Source organism: Oryza glaberrima, chromosome 3 (assembly GCF_000147395.1).
Source record: "Oryza glaberrima chromosome 3, OglaRS2, whole genome shotgun sequence".
NCBI classification, from domain to species: Eukaryota; Viridiplantae; Streptophyta; class Magnoliopsida; order Poales; family Poaceae; genus Oryza; species Oryza glaberrima.
The window spans coordinates 18,093,062-18,115,959 of NC_068328.1; the positions used below are offsets into that span (position 1 = coordinate 18,093,062).

At 46.6% G+C, this 22,898-nt stretch overlaps 1 long non-coding RNA gene and 1 pseudogene across 2 annotated transcripts; one reads left to right on the top strand and one right to left on the bottom strand.

Moving 5' to 3' along the window:
* Nucleotides 1-2,409: 2,409 nt before the first annotated feature.
* Nucleotides 2,410-4,430, bottom strand: LOC127765993 (uncharacterized). Of its 2 annotated transcripts, none has more exons than XR_008016193.1 (3): nt 4,272-4,430; nt 3,205-3,334; nt 2,410-3,108 (listed from the first exon to the last, which is right to left on the bottom strand). It is a non-coding gene; the product is annotated as an uncharacterized LOC127765993 (long non-coding RNA). The 2 variants fall into 2 exon arrangements; XR_008016192.1 differs by having other exon boundaries at nt 2,415-3,108; nt 3,224-3,334.
* A 390-nt stretch (nt 4,431-4,820) lies between these two features.
* On the top strand, nt 4,821-5,973 carry LOC127766295 (growth-regulating factor 1-like; annotated as a pseudogene).
* The last annotated feature ends 16,925 nt before the right edge of the window (nt 5,974-22,898 follow it).

The following is a 22,898-nucleotide window of genomic DNA, read 5'->3' on the forward strand; positions in this document are numbered from 1 at the left end:
AAGACATCGCGTAATTGCTCCCATGAGTAAATGCTATTGGCTGGTAGATTGAAATATTAAGAACGGGCGATGTCGTCTAGAGCGAGATGTGTTACCTTTGCCTTGGTATTTTCGTCGCCATGAGCCGCTTCGATCGCTGACTCGTAGATGGAGAGGAACTCCTTCGGGTCAGTATCGCCTGAATAGCGCGGGACGGGTGGGAATTTGAACTGGGGTGGGATTGGACGAGTCTTGATTCCCCCACTCAGCGGTAGCCCCTTTTCGCCTCCCGCCCTGTTTACTGCACCTTGCTGCGGGTACGGCGTGGCGAAGGGCAAAATCACGGCTTGTGCGTGGGGTTGAGCCATAGCATTCGGTTGCCCGGCTCCAATTGGAGATACTTGCTGAGCCGCCATGGATGGGTCGAAAGTTGGCTGTGACCATGTCATGGCGGCTTGGATTGGTGCTTGGTTTGCTCCGAAGCCTGGAGTTGGTGCTTGCTGCCGAACGGTTGTCGCCTGAGCAGTGTTGACGAAGTCAAACTGCGGTCCTTGATTCCACGGTGAAGCCCCCAGGCCTGGCTGATTCGACGGCAACCAATTAGGTGTACCTTGACTTGTATTCCCCTCTGGGTGAGCCGATGGGGTTGTAGTAGTGGGGTTGGTTGAGTTGCTGAAGGAAAGCTTGGAGTTGCGCCTGCAGAGCCGAAGCCCCTTCCGCCATTGTTTGTGGCGCTTGGCCAGGTGGTTGATGTTGTACTTGGGCAGCGACTGGTTGGGCTTGCAGTTGCACGTGAGGGGCCGGATGCGCTGCTGCAGTCGATGGCTGCCCGACGAAGTACATTGGCGCTTGTGCGGCTTGTGGCGGAAAGGGCTGGGTCGTCACTTGCGGATGGACTTGGGGTGGGACATAACCTGCCGAATACTGAAGGATCGGGGCTGACGTGACCTTGGTCCGCCTCGCCGCCTCGTATGCTTGTTGTTGTTCTTGCATTTGGCGAAGCATGTCTTGGAGTCGTGTCATGTTCTGTCGCATGGCTTCCATGTCGGCTTCGGCTTGTGTTTCGGGGTTAGGGCTGACTTGGGCCTGCACAGCGGCGAGCGCGGTTGGGGCCGCTGCCGGCTGCGATGGAGCGGCTTGGGGCTCCACCAGTTGGCTTGTCGAAAGGATCTCCGCCCTGGTCTGGAGTGCCCTTGCCGCCGCAGCCACCTTCGCCACGTCAGCCGCGTTCGGCACTTGCTTAGAGGTGGCAGGGGCCGAAGGCGGTAGTGATGGCGCAGATGCGGAAGCAGATGGTCCTCCTCCATCTTCGGCCACGGGCGCCGAAGGCTCTACTCCCTCCTCGGCGGCCATGTCCGCTCCGGCGTCGCTTTCCTTTCGCCTTGTAACCTTCTCCTTCACGACCTTCTTCGGTAGCATTCGCTCTCAGTGGTTTCGCTCGGAGGTCCCCACGGTCGGCGCCGGCTGTTGTTGAAATGACAACCGCATACGTCGAAAGACGTGGTTACTTAATAGTGGTTGGAAAGACACGAAGTGTATTAATTTTAGAATTTTTTACTTCGGGATCCCCTTATTACATGGCCCTTGGGGACTATTTATAGCCCCATTACAGGTTCTTACTACTAGGGTTTAGGTTATACAGGGGAATTTACATGGTTACCCTTACGAAAGGGACATTTACAGGGGTATATAATGTTATGGAGGCTCATGGGCCCCTGATGGGCTGTCGGGCGACCGCCGGCCCTATAGCCCCTAGGCTTGATGGGCCGGAAAGGCTTCTTCGGCCCTCGCGGGGGCGAACTTGCCATGGCGAAGTCGTCTTCCTTCGGTAGATACTCTTCGCCTTGCACCCTTCGCCTGGGACGCCTCTGGCTCGACAAGGTACTCGCACGACCCCTCGCCTCGCGCCGTTCTTGCTCCATAGTCTTCGCCACGGGTTTCGGCAGATTTGGTCGAAGGGCCTCATGCCATCCACCAACAGTAAATAAATTAAAGTGTATATCAACTAAGTAATCATTATATCTGATAGCTAAAGCCCACAATAAAGACAACTCATTGGCTAACAGTCCGATGAAACGTTGCATGAAAACCTATCAGCTTAGTAGAAATAGACTTATTAGTAGCAATCTATCAGATCGAGCCTAACTAAGATATTTTAAGATTGATGATAACAAGAAAAAAATATTTAGCCGATAGATATATAAACAAACATGATTGATACATCGATCTATCTAAAACGGCAATACGATTAGAAAAACATCAACTTAGTCAAAATATCGGACCTAAGTAAGAAAGTCCTAACTAAGCCGATACCACTCTAAATAGCAATGCAGTTAAAGATATAATCAATATATCAGATAGACAATGCTTGCGTCAACCTGAATAAAATATTAGACTTAAACGAGAAAGTTGTAGCCAAAGTTAAATAGTATAGGAAGAGGAGATTATTTCCTCGCGGGAAGTTGACGAAACTTACTTCCTCGTGGGAGATCGAACTTAACAAATGCAAACTTGCTCAAAACTAAGAACTCGCCGGAATAAAAGTTGGCAATGTACCGAAAGTAATGTATTGATCTGTGGAAATAGATTACAAAGTCTACGGGTGTACATATTTATCCCCTTGGGTTGATATTAGTCCTAATCGGACAAGATACAAGTTTCCTAAAGATAAAAGAAAAGAAATAAGTCCTGATCGGTTGATTGACTTCTTTCCTTAACTGAATCCTCTAAACAACCGTATCAAATTTTGGTGTTAACAGCTTGACGATGACTCAACAAAGAACGACAAGCGATGCTCACGGGCAAAGCACCATGATGACGACGAGAACAGAGGCCTATCCTGGCAGATCAGGATCGATCCCACTCAGGGTGAAGCGCAATGATCATGAGACTATGAATGAAAAAAAAACAGGTGGCTGGGCCGTATTAGATCAACAAATGCAGAAGATGATGAAATTTGAAGGACATGAAAAGGTCACAGATTAATCAAAATGGGTACAATTCAGTTGTTTTTCTTAGAATAAATAGAAGTAGCCAGCTAAGAGCTAAACTACAAATTGAATGCAAGTGTTTAAGCTTAGCACTAATGCCACCATGCGCTTCAGTCACCCAGCTCCAGTGTTCCCATCTCTGAAAAAAAATCGAACAGCATTGGATCAATTCCAAAAAGAATCAGGAAGACAAGCTTTATCATCTAGAAAATGGAGCTTTAGGAAATGACTATACATAAAGTTCAGAAATCAACCCAGTACTGAAAATTGGTCTTAAAATCAATCCGGTACTACCAGGCCAAGGGTATAGGGTCCCAAGAAGGAGGAGGCTGGTCTTCTCCAACTCTAATTGGTGGACATGCAATCTACAAAGCAGACACAATTTACATTAGTAAAATTAAAATATTTCTAAAGTGCAAGGCCCTATATGTGCTAGTACCAATAAAAATTGAAATAATTTTCAATTGAGATCAAACCGAGAATTTTCAATTATGTTCATATTGGACATGGATAGGTACAATTATGTAGATCAAAATGCTTGTGCAAAAATCAAATCTTGACTTCTGTTTTGTCCTATACTAATCATATTCATAAATGTATAACCAGATGATATACAATAAGGAGCAAAAGACGTTGAATCTGTCAGGAACTTACCATGTTGTGCATCTATGGTATGTACTCTAACCATCATACTAATCTAATTTGTTGGATAAAGATAAAAGAGGCCACGTTAACTGGTGACTGCTTAAAACTCGACAAACAGCAGTAACCAGGTACTGCACCTCACAATTCTACCTTTAATAAACATTCTTCCAAACTTGGTTTGCTTGAATCATCTAAGATATGAAATACATAGCTAGCTTGCACGATGACTTTCGAGGCAGCACATGGTGTCTCAGTGATACTGGAATCAATCATCCTAATCAGTATTTCAGTGAAAGTCAGAAAGTTTTGAAAGCAAAGGTGAGCCACCATAGTTGATTTGCATTAATTTTTGCATTTTGTCAGCATATGATATGTTCAAATTGACATTAATTTCATTTTATTCCACAAAATCAAGCAGTGCAGAGCAAGGAGCAACCTAAATTGTGATGCTGCTCAGTCCATCCAATATGCAGAAAATCAGGTTTAATCAAGACACTGATTAATAACCTAAGAAAGGCTTATTCCAACGAGAACCATCAGTCCTCTAGATCCGCTAGCTACATCAAAATTGCACACCATCTTTAACCAAGAACCTTGGACCAAGAACCAAACCCTAGGAAGGATAGGGAGAAGAGAGGGGAAGGAAGAGAGACTCACCGGTGAGAAAGTGGCCAGCGGAGGGTACGGTCGGCGGAGGGGAGAGCGCCGCCTCCGGGGAGAGTGCCGCGTCGCCGTCGCGCCGTCGACTCTCAATCCGCACCCGCGCCACCGCCTCTGCTTTCCCCTATGCGTTGATAGTTTCCTCCTGTGCGCGAGGGTTTCTTCCACGCCTCTTGGGTCGATGATTTTTTCATGGACCGGGGTGAGGGGGAAAGGCCGGGATGGGCCGGGATAGAATCCAAACTGGGCTTAACCGAACGCACACTTTCTTGTAGGCCGGGATTTAATACCCACCGGGGAGAATAAGTTCATCTGAGGTCCCTTAACTTGTCAACAAATCCGAATTTGGTCCTTCAACCGAAAAACCAGATACAACAGGTTCCTCAACTATCAAAACCAATGCAAATGAGGTCCCTCGGTGGTTTGGATGGCGGTTTTAACTGACGTGGCGTGTCGCTTACGTGGCTAATTTAACTATGTCTTCATCTGACGTACCATTGACGTGGCGCTTACATTGCAATACGAAGTGGGAAAATAATAATCCACATGAGACCCATATGTCAGTGTCACATCCAAATTAATTTTAAAAAGGTGGGGCCCACGTGGGCCCCACATATCATTTCTACTCCTCTTCTTCTTCCTCCTGCTCTCTCCCCATCTCCCCTCTCCTCTCTCCAAGCACGACGGAGAGCCAGCGGCGGCGCTGGTTTTCCTGTGTGGCGGCGTCGGCCGCGATCCCGACGAGTAGCCGGACCCCGGTGTGCAGTACGACCCGCCGCTGTCGTCCTCGTCGTCCCCACCACCACCACCTCCTCCCCGGCGCCGTCCTACAACCGCCCGGCGGCACATGACGCAGCGCCGTACCAGGCGCTCTACGGCGGGCCCTACGCCGTGGCCACCGCGCGCACCCCCGCCGCCGCCGCGGCGTACCACGCGCAGGTGAGCCCGTTCCACCTCCACCTCGACACCACCCACCCTCACCCGCCGGCTGCCGCCGTCCTACTACTCCATGGACCACAAGGAGTATGCGTACGGGCACGCCACCGGTGAGCACGCCTTCTTCTCCGACGGCACCGAGAGGGAGCACCACCACGCCGCCGCCGGACACGGCCAGTGGCAGTTCAAGCAGCTCGGCATGGAGCCCAAGCAGAGCACCACGCCGCTCTTCCCGGGCACCGGTTATGGCAACACCACTGCGTCGCCGTACGCCATTGATCTTTCCAAAGAAGATGACGATGAGAAAGAGAGACGGCAGCAGCAGCACTGCTTCCTTCTGGGCGCCGACCTCCGGCTGGAGAATTCGGCGGGCCACGACCATGCGGCGGCGGCGCAGAAACCTCAAACCTCTCGGCCACTTCTTCGACGAGTGGCCGCATGAGAAGAGCAGCAAGGGCTCTTGGATGGGGCTCGGACGTGAGACACAGCTGTTCATGTCCATCCCCATGGCCGCCAACGACCTCCCGCTAGGCCGCTACCACAATGGTACGTACTAACCTTCGTCTCCACTGATCAAAACCGTTTCTTGATTCTCATGGCAAGCCATGCTGATGATCCAATTTGCTTCTTGTTTGGTCTTGTGCAATCTGCAGACGACAGCGGCGGGTCGACCGGGGTCTGGCAACTCGTCGGGATCGCCGCCGACGTAGCAGCACGGGAATACCAGCGCCGCTGTCTTCTCGCCATCGCGTGGTGGTGGTGATGCTGATTCCCCCCGGCCGCTGACTCTCCGTCGTGCCTGGAGAGAGGAGAGGGGAGATGGGGAGAGAGGAGGAAGAAGAAGAGGAGTGGGAATGACATGTGGGGCTCACGTGGGCCCCACCAATTTTTTATTAATTTGGGTGTGACACTAACATGTGGGTCCACGTGGTTTATTAATTTTCCGATTCGAATTGCCATGTAAGCGCCACGTCAGACGGTGACCGAGTCAAATTAGCTACGTAAGCGCAACGTCAGCCAAAACCACCATCCAAACCGCCGAGGGACCTCATTTGCACGGTTTTAATAGTTGAGGGACCGTTGTATCTGGTTTTCGGGTTGAAGGACGAAAATCGGATTCGTTGACAAAGTAAGGGACCTCAGATGAACTTAGTGATCCACAGGGATCGCGGCCCAATCCCTGCCATTTCCGGGCCAACCGAACAAGGCCTAAGGGGTTGGAAATCTTCATTTACTAACAAAATGTGACACCGACATACAAAATTGTAAAGATTTCTTCCACACATGGTGTAAGATGAAGATGGTATAAGATTAAGGTGTAAGATTAAGGTGGTATTAACGTATAATTGATTGAGTTTTAATTGTTTCAAACTTGAAAAATATATTAATATGATATTTTAGAGCAACTTTCATATAGAAAGTTTTCGCTCGAAATGCACCGTTTAGTTGTTTAAAAAGCGTGCCACGAAAATCTTAATCTTCATGCAACTTTTGTTGGAGAAAAGAACGAGACTTAGTTTAGTCCCACCCTCTTATTTCTGGGTATAAAATCTGTACTACTTAAGAAAAACATAGTGGTGGTCTTGAATCTTGATGCAGGCAGACACACGAAACGTAGATCGTTCGATCATCAAATCGAATTAGGCAGACATACGCTTCTCTCCGCAATTTCATCGAGCGATGCCTCCCATAGCGACACAACTCCCCCCTCCCTTTTCTCCGCTATGCCACCCACTCCGCCTGACGCCAATGCCAGTCGCCCGGCCACCAGCGGGCTGTGGTCACCAACCCCTGCCCCCCGGGACTACTCCGCCGCGCACTCCACCCCGCATCGCTTGCCGCCGACGACCGTCGCCATCGCGCCCTGCCCTACCTGCCGTCGAATCGTTGCCTCCTCCGCCCGCCTACAGGTCACCATAGATCTCTCCGGCATCCCTGCAACAGCTTATGCATACAGTCGACGACACGGTCACCTAGATGTTGGCAGCCCGGGGAGGTGGTGTCGAAACAAGAATTCGGCAACAATAAAAGGGGTAGCGCACGAGACCTAAAAGTGGATGGATGCAGAGACAAGGATTTAGACAGGTTCAGGCCCTCTTGATGAGAGGTAATACCCTACTCCTTTTTGGGGATTTGAATCCGCCGGGTGTATTATAGATCTGACGATCTGGTTGTGAATTATGCCCCCTAGAGGGCCTCCTGCCCATCTTATATAGGATTTGGGGGGGGGGGGGTGCAGGATTACAAGATAGAAACCTTAATCCATACGGTATCAGTTTCCTAAATATACTTTACAATATTATCAAACCAGAACTTTAGGCCGTTCTATAATATATAAGGAAATGTAATACCAAAGTCATGATCGGTTACATATTTCATAGATATAAGTTATCCCCTATAACCAGTCGGATAACCATGCCGTGTGGGTATGGGGTACCCATAATCTCCACAGTAGCCCGTGAGACCTTCACAGTCGAAAAGATTATCTTCTCTCGAACCAGATTACTCCAAAGCCGAGTGCTTCAATCATCTTTGCCATGGTCTCCCGAGTACTTTTACCAAATCTGAAGACTGTGGAGGGCTAAAAATTAATTAATTGTAAACGTAGGTGCATCGACTAGATGCACCTAATAGGTATAGCCCCCGACTATGTGGTTAGTTGAACAAACAAAACATATAGTCAAGGAGTAAATAATCCAACCAACCGAGTGGTTTTAATAATTGTAGTCAACCAAGTGACTTAATATTAATATATAGCATATGCGGAATAACATGATCCGAGTGATATACCAACTGCTTTATAAAATATGATGCGTGCAACCTAAAGTTGACTACATCATTGAAAATTCACATAGCAAAACAACTATAAAAAAGCTAGTATGCTGTGAACAAAGAAATTTCCAAAGTATTGAGCACACACCATGCGCACACTGCTTTAACATATGTGCTTAAGTCCCTAAAAGACACATGGTTTCACCACACCTAGAAATATATGGCATATGTGGTGTAAAATCCGAGTAAATAAACTCATAAAGGATTTACCAACCGCCCGAAAAACTACCAAAATATATAATCAACCTAAGCCATAATATTGGTCAATAAGAATGCACACTTACGTGGCAAAAAGCAACGATATTGTATCCAATCAATTGCTTTATAAACCCAAACAATGCCCTGACTTAGATAAAAAAGTCAGCAAGGCAGCTATATAAAGCTTTACTGTTTGGCACCTTTTAAAATGCATTGTACCAACTACTAAAAAAGTTGAGTAACAGCGGTATAAAAGGATTTTTAAAGTATTGGGCACTTGATCACGCGCACTTTTGCCTAACCAAAAAATTTCTAAGTCCCTAAAAGAACGTGACAGGCCACGCCTGAAAATATGGGCTGCAGACATATTAGTCCTAGACCCAAAATATGCCTACTGATACCCTTAGAATACGACGTGTGTAATACCCCGATTTTCGTTTGGGATTAAAAATTATTTAATAATCCATTTTCTAGAAATTAAATAAAAGTTAAATCAATTCAATCAAGTGAAATTAATGGGGGAATTAAAATTTTCCCTTAAAAATCATTGGCCAAGAATATTTTGTAATATTCTTTGTGCCCTAAAATACTCTCCGGATTTTTCCGCGAATGTTCGGAGCTCAAGAAGTAATCTTAAAGTCACAAAGTTCAACTAATCAATTAAATAAAAAGAAAACCAAATAAAAATCCCTCTCCTCCCTCTTGGGCTTGGCCCAACTCCCCCTCCTTCCTCCCGGGCCAGCCACCCTCCTTTTCCCCTCCTCCCTTCTCTTTGGGCCGTCGGCCTGGCTTGCCCCCTCCTTCGCGCAAGTCCGTTTCGCCTCCCTCCTCCTTCCTCCTCTCCCCGAGCCGCCGATAGGTGGGCCCCACCTGTCGGGGTCACCCCCAACCTCCAGCCCGGGCCGGCAACTGCCATGGCCGCCTGAGCCGCCCACGTCGCCGCCCCTCCCCGCGCGCCTCCGGTTCCCGCGCGCGTGTGGGTGCGGTCCACCGCACGTCCTCCCCTTTCTCCACTTTCTCCCCCATTTTCCCCCAAAAATCAGCGCCGTTGGAGCCCCACTCACCCACGTCGCCGGAACTCCATCCGCCGGCCGTTGCCGCCCGCCACGGCCACGATCTCCACCTCCCGGACCTATAAAAAGCATCCCTAGGGCCCCCTCTCCCATTTTTCCCCAAATTCCCAAGCCGTCGCGCCCTCCCTCGCGCTCCCTGCGCCGAGCCCACGTGCCGCCGCTCTCCGGCGAACTCCAGCCGCGCCACGCCGCCGCTCCCGTTCACCCCGCACTGCGCCGTCGCCTTCCCCGGTACCGCAGCCGCCGTGCGCACCCCGTCCACCGCTCCATTTCCCCTCTCCACCTCCGAAGCGCCGCAGCCACGCGCACCACTTCTCTCCGCCGCCGCCGCCGACTCCAGCCACACCTCGCCGCCGTCCTAGTCGTCGGCGCACCACGAGACGACCTCCACCGGCTTCGCCGTCTCGAGGGCAAGCCCGACCGCTACTCCATTTCCCTAACCCCTCACCGAAACTCCACCCCCACTGTCAACCCGAGGCCGCCGCCGTTTTGCCGCCTCCGGCCGCCTACTGCCGCCATCCCTGTCCACCTCAGGCTGTACCACCGCCATCATTGGCTTCACGGTTACAAGGGCAAGCTCGGCCACTTCTCCATCTTCGCGAATCGCCGAAGAAACTCCCTCCCCTCTGCTCAAGGTGAGCTCGGTTTCCTCCGCCGGACTCCGGCCGTCTTTTGCCGTCGTCCCGCGCCACCTCCCTCACTCTAGCTCCCTTCTATACATTCCCCAGGCCCTGTCGGGCCTCGGCCGCACCGCGGTCTTCGCCGGGAGTCGCCGAAGCCCCGCCGAGCTGTCTTTCCGAGGAGCCCACCGTCGCCGTTCCTCGCCGCCGGCCGCCTTCCCGTCTCCTTCTCGCCATTTGTGCGGGCACGGTGAGAACCGCCTCCTCGCGCCGTCCTGTGCCGCCGCTAGTCGCCGGTGGTCGCGCCGCCGCGCGCCATCGCTCGGTCGACCCGGCTTTGCGCCGCGCTCGTGCACTAGCCGCGCCGCGCCGCCGTTCTCTCGCGTGCGCCGCCTGCCGCCCGTGTGCGCCGCCGCTCCCCACGCCGCCCGTCGGTCGCCGTCACCAGAGACCGCGCGCCGCCGCCGCACCATGGCCGGCTGGGCCGGTCTTGGCCATACCATGCCCAGCCGTCTCTCCCCTCAGCCGTCCGATCGGCCTCGGGTCGATCTGGGCCATGTGTCCGTACACGTGGCCGCCACGTCGGTGCCCTGTCAACGTCACGTGTGCGCCACGTGGTGCACCCGTCTCGTGCCTCCGTGGACTTGGTCCATGGTGGGCCGCCCCTTTGAGTCACCGACAGGTGGGGCCCGCTTGCTGGCACCACCTATCCCCTCGGTGACGTCATAATTGATTTTAATTGCGCAATAAATTCGTTAATAATTATAGAAATTCATTTAAATGGTTCAAAACTTCTAAAATTCATATCTAATTCATTCGAACTCCAAATTGAGCCGTTCAACTTGCAAAATTCATCTAAAATTGAGCTCTACATGTTTGTTTACTTTTTATGTACTCTTTCCTTGGTTTTTATTAGAGTTTTTGCTCGTTTTGCGTGCCAGCGAGTAGATTCCGTCATTTCGGAAGTCCGCGATCGCGAGGAAAAGAATTCAGAAGATTCTTTTGAAGAAGCAAGGCAAGTCACACATTCCCCTTGAGCATTTTTATCCTAATTTACAAATGTTTTATCGTTTGCAAATAAAATTGCATGTTTTGCTAATTACATGGGATCCGGGTATTACCTATCTGCTCGCTTGTGCCATGTTTACTTGATATCTGTCCTTTATCAACCTTGGGTAATAAATCAACTAGCTCATGTTACTTATGTGACCTAGCTAGACCTATATGCTTAGCCATGCTTAATTACCACTAGCTCAGTTGATGGGATAATGACAGTATTAGACCCTTTTAATATCAGAATGAGCTGCGTGCTCGAGACATCTGGCCATGCTTCATAGTCGTAATTATCCAACTAAAATGCGACTGAATGGTGGGCTATGGGTGCATGGTTTTGCTAGTCGCACCCATGGCAATTAAGGACCGGTTCGAGGGATGCCCTGGAAGAACTTATCGTACTTACCACAAGCCAGCGTGGGCAACGGCTGGGCTTGTAGTGTAGCTTTCCTCTAGCTGACGCATCCAAGCAAGGGTGGGCATGATGGAGTTTGGATGGGCCCTGCGACGGCCTATGCGGCTTTCGGATTCACCTAGGCACGAGAGGGGACTGCCTGCTGCCTTGCGAGGAGTGGGGGTGAAACCTGAGGTGTGGTGCGCTTGGTTAGAGGGGGTTATGCGAAGGGTCCTGTCACGGCCTCTATCCGGTATGTCGTGGTGGCATGTCGGTGCACGGAAATGTGTCGTGGGGCTGTGTCTTGTGGGTACAGTTGTACACCTCTGGCCAGAGTAAAACTATTCGAATTGCCGTGTCCACAGTGATGGGCGGTCGACCAGATTCACCGTGATTAGTCTCACACTTAATAAATCGACTCAATGCACTGTAGTTTAGGTGGGTTGGTTGGGCCTGTTCAACGTGGTGTAGCGTTGATCAGTGGAGATTTAATGTTACTTTAATTACTCAACAGTTTTACTGTTTTGCTCAGTAAAATGTTTTACAACCGCCTTTATGCAAATAGCCACAAACCGTCCTTTTGTTCCCCTTGCACGTCTGCATCATTGGTGTGGCTTGCTGAGTACTGTGGTTGTACTCAGCCTTGCTATTATTCCCCCTTTTCAGAAGTGTAGTGCTTCTGAGCTGAAGACGAAGTTAGAGGACCAAGGCTTAGACCCCAGTTGAGTTTTGCCTGTGGAGTGGAGCTGAAGCCCCACTAGGATCGCCTTTTTCCGCTGCTGATGCTTTTGTTTCGGTGTGAGGACAAAGTGCCTCTTCTGTAAGTATTTTACGCTTTATTTACGTTTGGAATTGTTTATTACTTGTCGTTTTGTGTACCCTGGCTGGTCCTGGATAGGGATTTAATACACAAAATAGTCTAGAAATTTGGGCTAAATTTCTGGGCGTGACAACGTGTATAACACGCCTATTAATATGCTCTCGAGTGATAAATTTCCCGGGTGATGTAAATTGAATGCATCTCATCTGAGTAGCTTCTGATCTGAGTAGTTATCCCTCATGGGACGCACCAAAGTAGATGCGAAGTTGAATCCCAACTGGCGCAAGTACTCGGCTGATAGCCCTCATGGAGAATAATGAATAGTCCAGTCGTTGAGCATAAGAAATCGACTCATGACCATGAATTCATGTTGCATGTATCCAGAACAAGTCCAAATTGAAGGTATGATACTTGTGTTTGAGCTGGTAAGCCCCTGAGTATATAGCTTGTCATTTTGTCGTAGTCAAAATTATCCATTGACGGTAGCATATGCAGTCGGCATGGAAACGAGATGACCAACATGGGGATGACATCTCCCATCAGAGATGATGAAGATATATTCGTGGTAGTAAAGACAGTGACACCAATCAAAGATGACGAAGTCGCACAGCCACGGAGGCGAAGAAACCAGTCAACAACAGTCAGGTTAGCCAACAGTGAAGATGATGGCGCCCAGCAATAGCGACAGAGTTGTATAGCCATGGCGGCGGAACAATCAGTGGGTGACGAGGCAGCCGGTGAAGAAGATGAAGAGGCCTATTAGCGGCAATGGCGAAATTCACCAATCATGAAGATGAAGAAAATAGTTGGTGACGGCAAACGCAACCGACGGTAATGACGATTAGTAACAACAGAGATGATCAACTATGATGATGAAGTTGCCCATCAATAGCAGTAGAGTAGGCTATGTTGAAGAGGCTTGACAGGATGTTGATGAAGATGACGATATCGGTGATCCAGTCAATAGCGGTGTAGCAGCCAATGATAATGGCAAAGATGCTCATCAGTGTTTGCGTAGTAGGTAAACCGTGAAGGCGAAATAACAAGTCGGCAATGACGGAAGCAACCGGAAGCGAATATGTGATCACCCATTAGCAACGGCGGAGACGTCAGGGCCGATGAAGTAGAGGTGCTGGTGATGATGTCAATGACAATAATCTACCAAACTGCTGAGAAGATATCGAAGCTCGAGTAGTTTCCTTGATGCGAGCGTGTGTATAACAAAGATTGATGCAACGCCCCTTGATTTATAAAGATGGCAGTAGAACTTGGTGTCATAGCTGCTGCAGATGCTTCATTTGGAGGAAAGTAGATGCTGTTGTCAAACTCGTCGAAACTGAGCTGATTGGTTGATAACCCTAAACTCTCGGACATGTAGATTAACTCTCAAACTTGATACTTGAGAAATTTGAAGTAGACCGTGGCATCAGCTGAGAGCCATAATAGTCACTCAAAATGTTGGAGTTGCTGAAGTAGAAAGCTTGCTCTGAAGTGAAGATGAAGATAATGACTCTCGGAGTTGACTCGTTGGCTAATTAATTGATTGCTTCATCTTGATATAACACCAGTCGAATTTTAAGGGTCTTGTATTTGTCTAGCCCCCGACTCTTTGGTTAGTTGAGAAACAACTAAACATAGAGTCGAGAACTGTAGCTTCTTGTCGTCGAGTAGCCATTGCTTGAGTGAAGATATGTGTTGAAGATGTCCGAGTAGAAATCTTGAAAATTGGAGCACCACTTTTGTAGTATATAACACGGAATCGTATTTGGTAACACATGCCGAGATGTTGAGGCTCTTGTAGACGTCATGGTTGGTGAAGTAGAAAATCTTGCGAAGTAGAGGCAATAGAATTTGCCGGTGCTGAAGACAATGAAGATGAAGTTGCCCCATAATGATGATAGAGTTACATTGCCGTGATGACGTAGACACAAGCCGGTGGCAACAAAAGCAAACCGGTGGCGAAGACCAGTCGGCGACAAAAGAAGCAGATGGTGAAAACAGAGACGTCCATGAGCGGCAGTATAATAGGCCAGCCATCAAGGCGGAGACACCAATCAGCAATGGAGAAGGCAAGCTAGTGATGACAATGATGCCATTCAATGGTGACGAAGACGTGCAGCCGTGGAGGCGAAGAAACCAGTCAAACCAAACAAGGCGGCCAGCAATGAAGACGAATGCGCCTAGTAGTTATGACGGAGTTGTGCATCCATGGCGGCGAGATAATCAGTCGGCAACAAACGGGAGCAGCCGGAAGTGAAGACATAGACGCCCATTAACGGTGGTGTGACGAACCAACCGTGAAGGCGAAGACACACCAGTCGGCGGTGATGGAGGCAAGCCGGCGGTGAAGATATAGACGCCCAACAACGGTGGTGTGACCATCCAACCGTGAAGGCGAGCAAAACCAATCGGTAGCGACGGAGGCAAGCCGGTCGGTGATGTTCTGACTGATCCATTCCTAAAGCGTAGGACATAAGCTTAATGCCATGAATCCATATTATGCATATCTGGATCTGGATCCTGCAAAACAAACATATAGGATGAGTAGTATCTGATGTAAATACAATACTTGAGAAAAATTCATGTATTTTTAAATGTTTATAAATATGTATTTCTCCTCTTGTCAATTTTGATTTCCCCAAGCAGATGACTCCTTACGTTTAAACACTTTGCCCGACTAGTCATAGCCCCCACGCATCGGGAATCAGCTAAGGCACTTCCTAGACATGCATATGAGTGACTTGAGTTCGTCATTAATGGAACAAAGTTTCACGGATTAGAATTTACTACTCGGGTACTTTTGCAATGGTTGAGGGCAGAAAATAAATTATCTTATCTCTGTGCTTTTGATTTCTTCCGAGTAATACTTAGCATCTTGCATTACTCGGTCCATCCAACGAGCCCCCGGTAGGAATCAACCCAAAGGCAACTAACCATCGACAAACCAAACGGGAAGCATAGAAAGATAGAACTCCATAACTTGATAGGCACTTTATATTTTTACTCGGATTATTTCGCAAGCAATTAAGATAGATATTATGAAAATTTTTTGAAAAAATATGATATAACATCTGTAGCCCCCAACTCACTACTTAATAGAGAACCAATTGATGTAGTGAGGTAGAGAAAAGAAAAATATCATAAAAAATTGATGACTTAGCTTTTTGGTCTTCGCCTTGGTGACGGCAGAGGTGGACGATGTGGAAACAAATTCGTCCATCAATAGCAATATAAACACCAGCCGTGAAGGCAGCTGAGGCAACTGGCGGTGAAGATGAAGACGCCCATCAACGGTGGTGTGACCATCCAACCATGAAGACGAAGGATCCAATCGACGGCAATGAAGGCAGTCGTCAGGGAAAGTGAAGACGCCCATCAACGGCGGTGGAATCCGCCAACCGTATAGGCGGAAACACCAGTCGTCGGCGATGACGACAGCCGGCAGTGAAGACGTTGACGCCCAACAATGGTGATGTGACCATCAAACCGTATAGACGAGGACACCAGTCGGCTACGATGAAAGCAGGCCGGCGGTGAAGACGTAGATGCCCAACAACGGTGGTGTGACCATCCAACCGTATAGGCAAAGATACCAGTCAGCAGCGGACAAGGCGGCCGGTCGGTGAAGATGATGACCATCCAACCGTGTAGGCGAGGGCACCAGTCGGCATCAGCGAAGGCGAGCCGGTGGTGAAAACGTAGACCAATCAGCCATGTAGGCGAGGTCACTAGTCGGCAGCGGTGAAGGCAAGCCGGCGGTGAAGACGTCGACGCCCAACAACGATGGTGTGACCAACCAACTGTGTAGTCAGAGACACCAGTCAGCGGCGGACAAGGCGGCCGGTTGCTGAAGACATGGACACCAACAACGGTGGTGTGACCAACCAACCGTGTTGGCGGAGACACCAGTCGGCGGCGACAAGGACAGGCAGGCGGTGAAAGTGAAGACGCCCATCAACGGCGGCGATGTCCGCCAACCGTATAGGCGAAAACACCAGTCGGTGGCGACCAAGGTGGTTGACGGTGAAAGCGAAGACGCCCATCAATGGCGGCCTAATAGGTCAGCCGTGAAAGCGAGGGCACCAGTCGGCTGCAATGATGGCGGCCGGCGGTGAAGACAACGTCGCCATCAGAAATGACGGCGGAGTAAACCAACCGTGGAGGCAAGGGCACCAGTCGGCTAGTGCTGCTTTTGACTCATCGTGGCCGAGGAGGAATTATACCAAACAAATAGTTTGTGTAAGCCTTGGTTTTTGATCGGGCTCAGCCATCGATGATACATGTAAAAGCAGAAAAAAAAGATCACATAAAGGAAGCTTTTTACTAATCTCAGATGACTACATCAAGTTGATAGAACCATACTAAGAAAACTTCCGGCCTTTGCATAACTAGGATGCACACAGGCAAAACACACACGAGCCCACAAAAGACTTTGTAACAAGAGAAGGAAAGCACTAAAATTTAGGGAGCACCAATCTTCAGGCTAGACCAAGCTTACAAAGTTAAATTGAAAAGGAAAACACCAAAAACTTGCCAGAAGCTGGATTCGTGGATGATTCCACGATTTGAGAGGAAAATAAGTTTCTGTTACTAGATTAGAGATCAAAAAGATATAACCAGATAATAGAACCGGAGAGGATGTCTGACGAGGATGTGCATATATACTTAATTGCCATTAAACTTGTACTGCATACATATGCATGTCGCCGACTTCTTTGTATGCATGCACGCCAATTTCTTGCTAGCCAAATAGAAACGGGACACAACTGGAAATATGGTGCTCTCAACGGGTGATGATCATGTGTATAGCTTGGCGTCACAATCATGTTCGGCTTGGAATTGCAGATTGGACTTGAAACTTGCCGCCGACTGGTTGTCATCCTCCCTAGCCGATTAGACCCGAATCTGAGAGGCGAAGCTTGTTGGCGACTCCTGTATTTTATTCCATTGCACCTTTTAATGGAAAACTCGACGCAACCCCTACCTGGCGCGCCAACTGTCGAAACAAGAATTCGTCAATAATAAAAGGGGGTAGCGCACGAGACCTAAATGTGGATGGATGCGGAGACAAGAATTTAGACAGGTTCAGGCCCTCTCGATAAGAGGTAATACCCTACTCCTATTTGCAGATTTGAATCCGCTAGGTGTATTATAGATCTGACAATCTGGTTGTGAATTATGCCCCCTAGAGGGCCTCCTGCCCACCTTATATAGGATGGGGGGCAGGATTACAAGATAGAAACCTTAACCAATATAGTATCAGTTTCCTAAATCTACTTTACAATATTATCAAATTAAAACTTTAGGCTGTTCCATAATATATAAGAAAATGTAATACCCAAGTCATGATCCGTTACATATTTTATAGATATAAGTTATCCCCTATAACCAGTCGGATAACCATGCCGTGTGGGTATAGAGTACCCATAATCTCCACAGGTGGAGGTGCTGGTGATCGGTGGTGGCTGTGGTGGAGCGGAGGAGGTTGGAAGACGAGGTTGACGATGTTGACCCCGTGTGACACTTCTTCGTCACCTACAACTGAGCCCCCTAGCTCTGTCGATCCCTTCCGCACCAAAAATTGGTATCGCACTATGCCGGTGTGCCCAATGCCAATGCACGTACGCCCTCCTCCACAGCATCAGTAAGTCTCTATCCCTATTATCTGTTGATCTTGTGGTGCCCTCCTCCATGGATTTAAATCTTGCTTTGCTACAGCGCATAAGTGCATAACAGAGTGTTCCAATTTTTGCTCCTGAATTTTTTTAGTGGTGATTCTCTCCCATGTTCATCTGATTGGATCTGGTGGTGGCAGTACGGCACTACTGATATCTATTAGACACGGATCCTTATCCAGGCCCCTCATATGCCTAGGTTGTTTCTAGATCCAATTTGCAAGAAACTTTCCTAGACTGCTATTTAATTCATATGCTTTCTCGTTATAGGGATTTAGCTACAAATAGCTGCAAACTGCAATGCTCATATATATATATATATATATATATATATATATATATATATATATATATATATATAAACTATTCTACACCCCTCCTCCCTCCAACCCACCTCATCTCCTTCTAAGGGCCCAAAACCCACCTCCCACCTCAGTCAAAGGCTAGTCCAAGGTCCCCCACATCGGTCAAATCTCGGTCAAACCCGCCAATGACTTCCCCCCCCCACCCCCTCTCTTCTTAGCTCTCGTATCGGAACAACGTAGTAATGTCTTGTTCATCGTGCAGTAACACCGTGTTTTACTTGCAGTAACAAAATTAAAATTCAGTCATAATATAGTCATGATGGATCTACTTTTGCTAAGCACTTTTTTTCGAACATCATGGTGCAAACGGTTTTTAAAAGTAGTATATGATATGAGAGATATTGCCCTTCAAAGATTTGTTCTTAAAAATTTAACTCTCCACGAGCAGTAATAGTATATCAAAAGGTGTTACTAGTGCATGTTTTGCGTTACTGCAATCACATCATGTCGTTACTACAAGATGTAGTAATGATTATATGTTTCATAGTAACATAATGTGTTACTGCAATTACTTGATAACATCACTACAAGAATATGGGGAATTGGTTCGGTTTACTCGTTTGTTTTAACCCATATATTTTTTTATTCCTGGTTTACTACAATTTCATCACGATGTTACTGCCAAATTAAGATGCAGTAACGCTCTATATGTACTACAGTAATAAAGTTTTTTTTACTATAGTTCTTGGATAGTGTTATTGCATAAACATGCGGTAATGTGTAACTGTCAAGTGGTAACGTGTATCTGCCGTGCAATAACACTTTTACTTTTGTGCAGTAACAAGTATATGGTTAGCATCTGAGACTTTGAACCCATATATTTTTGTTCCAATTCCAGGTTTACTATAATTCACCACAATATTACTGTCAAAAGTGCAGTAACGTCATATACATGCACGCAGTAACACTATATTGGAGGGAGGAGACCGGTTTTCTTGAGAAGGAGGAAGAACGATTTCTTGAGGAGGGGAGTATGTAGATGCATTTTGAAGTTTAACCCTCCACATGCAGTTGCACTATAGCATTATGGTGGAAACGGTTTTAAAAAATAATGCATATCTTGTGAGATATTGCTTTTCAAATATTGGTATTTTGAACTTTAACCCTCCACATGCAGTAACAAAATGTGTAATATGCAGTAACAGGGGCATATACATGCAGTAACATGGTTTGACCAAATGTATAAAATTGTTCAAAACACTCCTACATCAATCAGACCTCGCTCAAAGCCAACTACAGACTTTACCTATGACCCACCTATTCAATCTTCATCTTGTAAAAATGACATAATAAAACTACAATTATTGTGCAGTAACATAGCTACTTGGAAGTGGTAACATGCACCTATTATGCAGTAACACTTCTACTTTTGTGCAGTAACAACTATATGGTTAGCATGTGAGGCTTTAACCCATATATTTTTGTTTTGATTCTTGGTCTACTACAATTTTACCACGATGTTACTGCCAGAACTGCAGTAACGTCCTATTTGTTCTACAGTAACGTGGCGTGTTACTGTACTTTTATGATAATGTTACTACTGGAGCATAGTACATGTTATGAGTTTCGTAGTAACATATCTTTGTTTTTTGTTTTACGATGGTAGAGAAAGATATTAGAATTGATAATCATACTACTTTCCCACAAAATTCTTGAAATAAATAGCATCATTAGATGAATTGGTTAGAAGAATGTGCTTTGAACTATGAGGTCATGGGTTCAAGTCTTTGAATTTAGCAATTTATTTTTTATTTTCCTAGAAAAGAGAAAAAAGAATGTTTTAAGGAGAAAAAAAGGATCGGGAGGGGGGAGGGGGAAGCGAGAGAGAAGGGATCGGGAGGGAGGGAGGGGCGGATCGAGAGGGGGGAGGGGGAAGCAAGAGAGAAGGGGAGAGATCAGGAGGGGAAGGGGGGATCGCGGGAGGGAGGGAGGGGCGGTGCGGAGGGGGATCGGAAGGGAGGATGGGGGTATAGAATAGTTATTCTATACCTGGGTGTAGAATATATATATATATATATATATATATATATATATATATATATATAGTGAAAGCATATAGTACTTTGCAACTTAACTAAATTTATAGTTGGTTAGGGAAATCAATACTTTGCAAATTAACTTATTATGTCAAAACCTTCTTAAAAGCTTACCTAGACTAATAGACCATATACAAAAGTTCTTAAACAGGATAAAAAGTTGCGCAAGCGCGACTACGTGGCTAGTGTTGTTCTTTACAAATCCCAAGTAACCTTTCGAGTTATTTTTGCGAGGTGAATTGACATATCAAATTGCACATATCTTTGAGGAAATGCTCCAATGGCCCTTTAATCCAGGATTAAAGAAAGTACTTTTTAATGCTTGAGTAGAAACCTTAATTAATTGCAGTATGAATAATTCAGGTTCTTCATTATTCTACTCCCTCCGTTTCAGGTTATAAGACGTTCAACTGCTTCAAGTTTGACCAAGTTTGTAGAAAACAATAATAATATTTTCAACTCAACACAAATTTATTATGAAAATATATTCTATTATTGATTTAATGAAACTAATTTGGTATTATAAATATTACTATATTTGTGCATAAACTTAGTCAGATTTAAAGTAGTTTAACTTTGACCAAAATCAAAACGTCTTATAAGCTAAAACGAAGGGAGTATATAATACTCTTTCTTCATTTTTTGGAAGAATGTTGTGGCCTATTCTGTTTGTTATTAATTATTCAGTGGTTCAACAATTGTTAAATACTATATCAGGCTATACCGTCTTTAGATTAAAGTTGATGCATCTATATGAATTGCCTACCAATTGTTTTTCATACATTTTAGAGGAATTGCCAGATATATGAACCTTTTGCTAGCTTCCTATAAGTGGAATATTCAATAATCAAACTCAGATAAAACCTACAGTGAACATGACATAGCAACACAATATTTATTGCATAAATTATGCCAAGTTACTCTTAACATCTTGTTAGGTAGCAATTGGGTTAACATATCTCTGCACTACTGGTATTTGCATGGCTTTCCTTGGAAGATGAGGAAAGTGATGATGCGGTGTGTAGAACCAAGCGTGGTGAAGGATGTGGAGGACACAGTCAAGTTCCTTGTTTCCAGGTGAGGTCTAATAGGATATTTTCAACTGAACATTCATCCAGAATTATTGGAGGAACCTCACTGAAACGCTGATAATTAAGAACTTAATGTAAAAAAAAGAATTTGAGGGAAATAATCTTCCATTTTGCTGTGCAAAAACGTAAGCTTTTTATTCTGGTAAGCATGGTTTGTGTGTTAGTGATATGCCCTAGAGGCAATCATAGAGATAATTGTATCACACACTATGTTTACATATTTATCCGACTTTATTCCTTGAAATAGATAAACTCATTATTGGTTAATGAATATGTGATTCTTTCATGAGACTCTTTATGTTGTGTGTTGCTATTTCTAAAGGATCCTTGATCAAATATCATATGTGGAACAAATATGATGATTAGCACATGTATTAATTGATGATCATGTCTCATGGATCATAGTATAGAGATACCAAATTAATAATGTGGACACATGTTAGTGAACATGTTGTTGGATAGACCCAACATGAGACACTGCAAAAGTCGTATGTGTTGTGTCATCAGTGATCTTATTTAGTGTTGGTGTTGAATCCTTAGACCTGAGATTATGATGGTTCCCAATATGTGTAGTAGCTTACTTAAGGACTGCTAAACGCTACTCCGTAATTGGGTAGTTATAAAAGTAGTTTTCGGGTATGCTATGAAACATGTAGTGGGATATGAATAATCAAGATGGGATTTACCCCTCCTATGGAGAGATATCTCTAGGCCCCTCGATGTTGTAGATTATGGAAGTGCATGGCCATGCCAAAGGTGATTGAGTAGACAATTACAAGTTATATAATCTATCAACAGGTTCGAGTGAATGATTGAGCTATTAGAGGATGGCACATATCTAGCCTTGAGCTTAATCGATATCGTGAGGCAAAGGGGTTCATACAAGTATACACTAGAGGTTCAGCCGATATGATCTTTGTGTATGCCCGGTGGGTAAATACGTTCTGCTAGGGGCCGCTGTTGACGCGTGGACAGAAAAGGAGTTTTCGGGTTACAGCCGAGTGTACATAAACCTACAGGGTCGCACACTTAATGGGCCGGAATAAGGGAATTGGATGGAGATCCAATATGAGCTTAATTCGGATAGGGATCCGAATAGGAGTCCTACGGGTCTTGGAGGCTCGAGTGATGGATCCTATATATTCGTGAGGGGTGTGACCGGCGGAGGTATTGCATCACGTGAGAAACCCTAGCCGTCACTTCCCTCCCCGAGCAAAACCCTAGCCGCGCGCGGGTGCTAGCACATCTGCGCGTGGTGTTCCGTCCCTGTACGTGTGGATACCAGTAGAGGCGCCGCTGGTTTGCGGTGCTGATCGGCGTGGGAGTACGGCGAGAAGAACGCACGGGGAGGAGAAGGTCGAGCCGGTGCGATCAACTACTTCCTCTACATCGACGCGCGCTACTTCGCGAGAGTTCCTTCAACTTCTCAGTGGCTTCTTCCGCAGCGCGTCGAGTGATAACGATCTATGATCTAATACTTGCATGGTTCCTAGTTTACGCGATAGAAAATTTTGATTTATGCTATCATAGC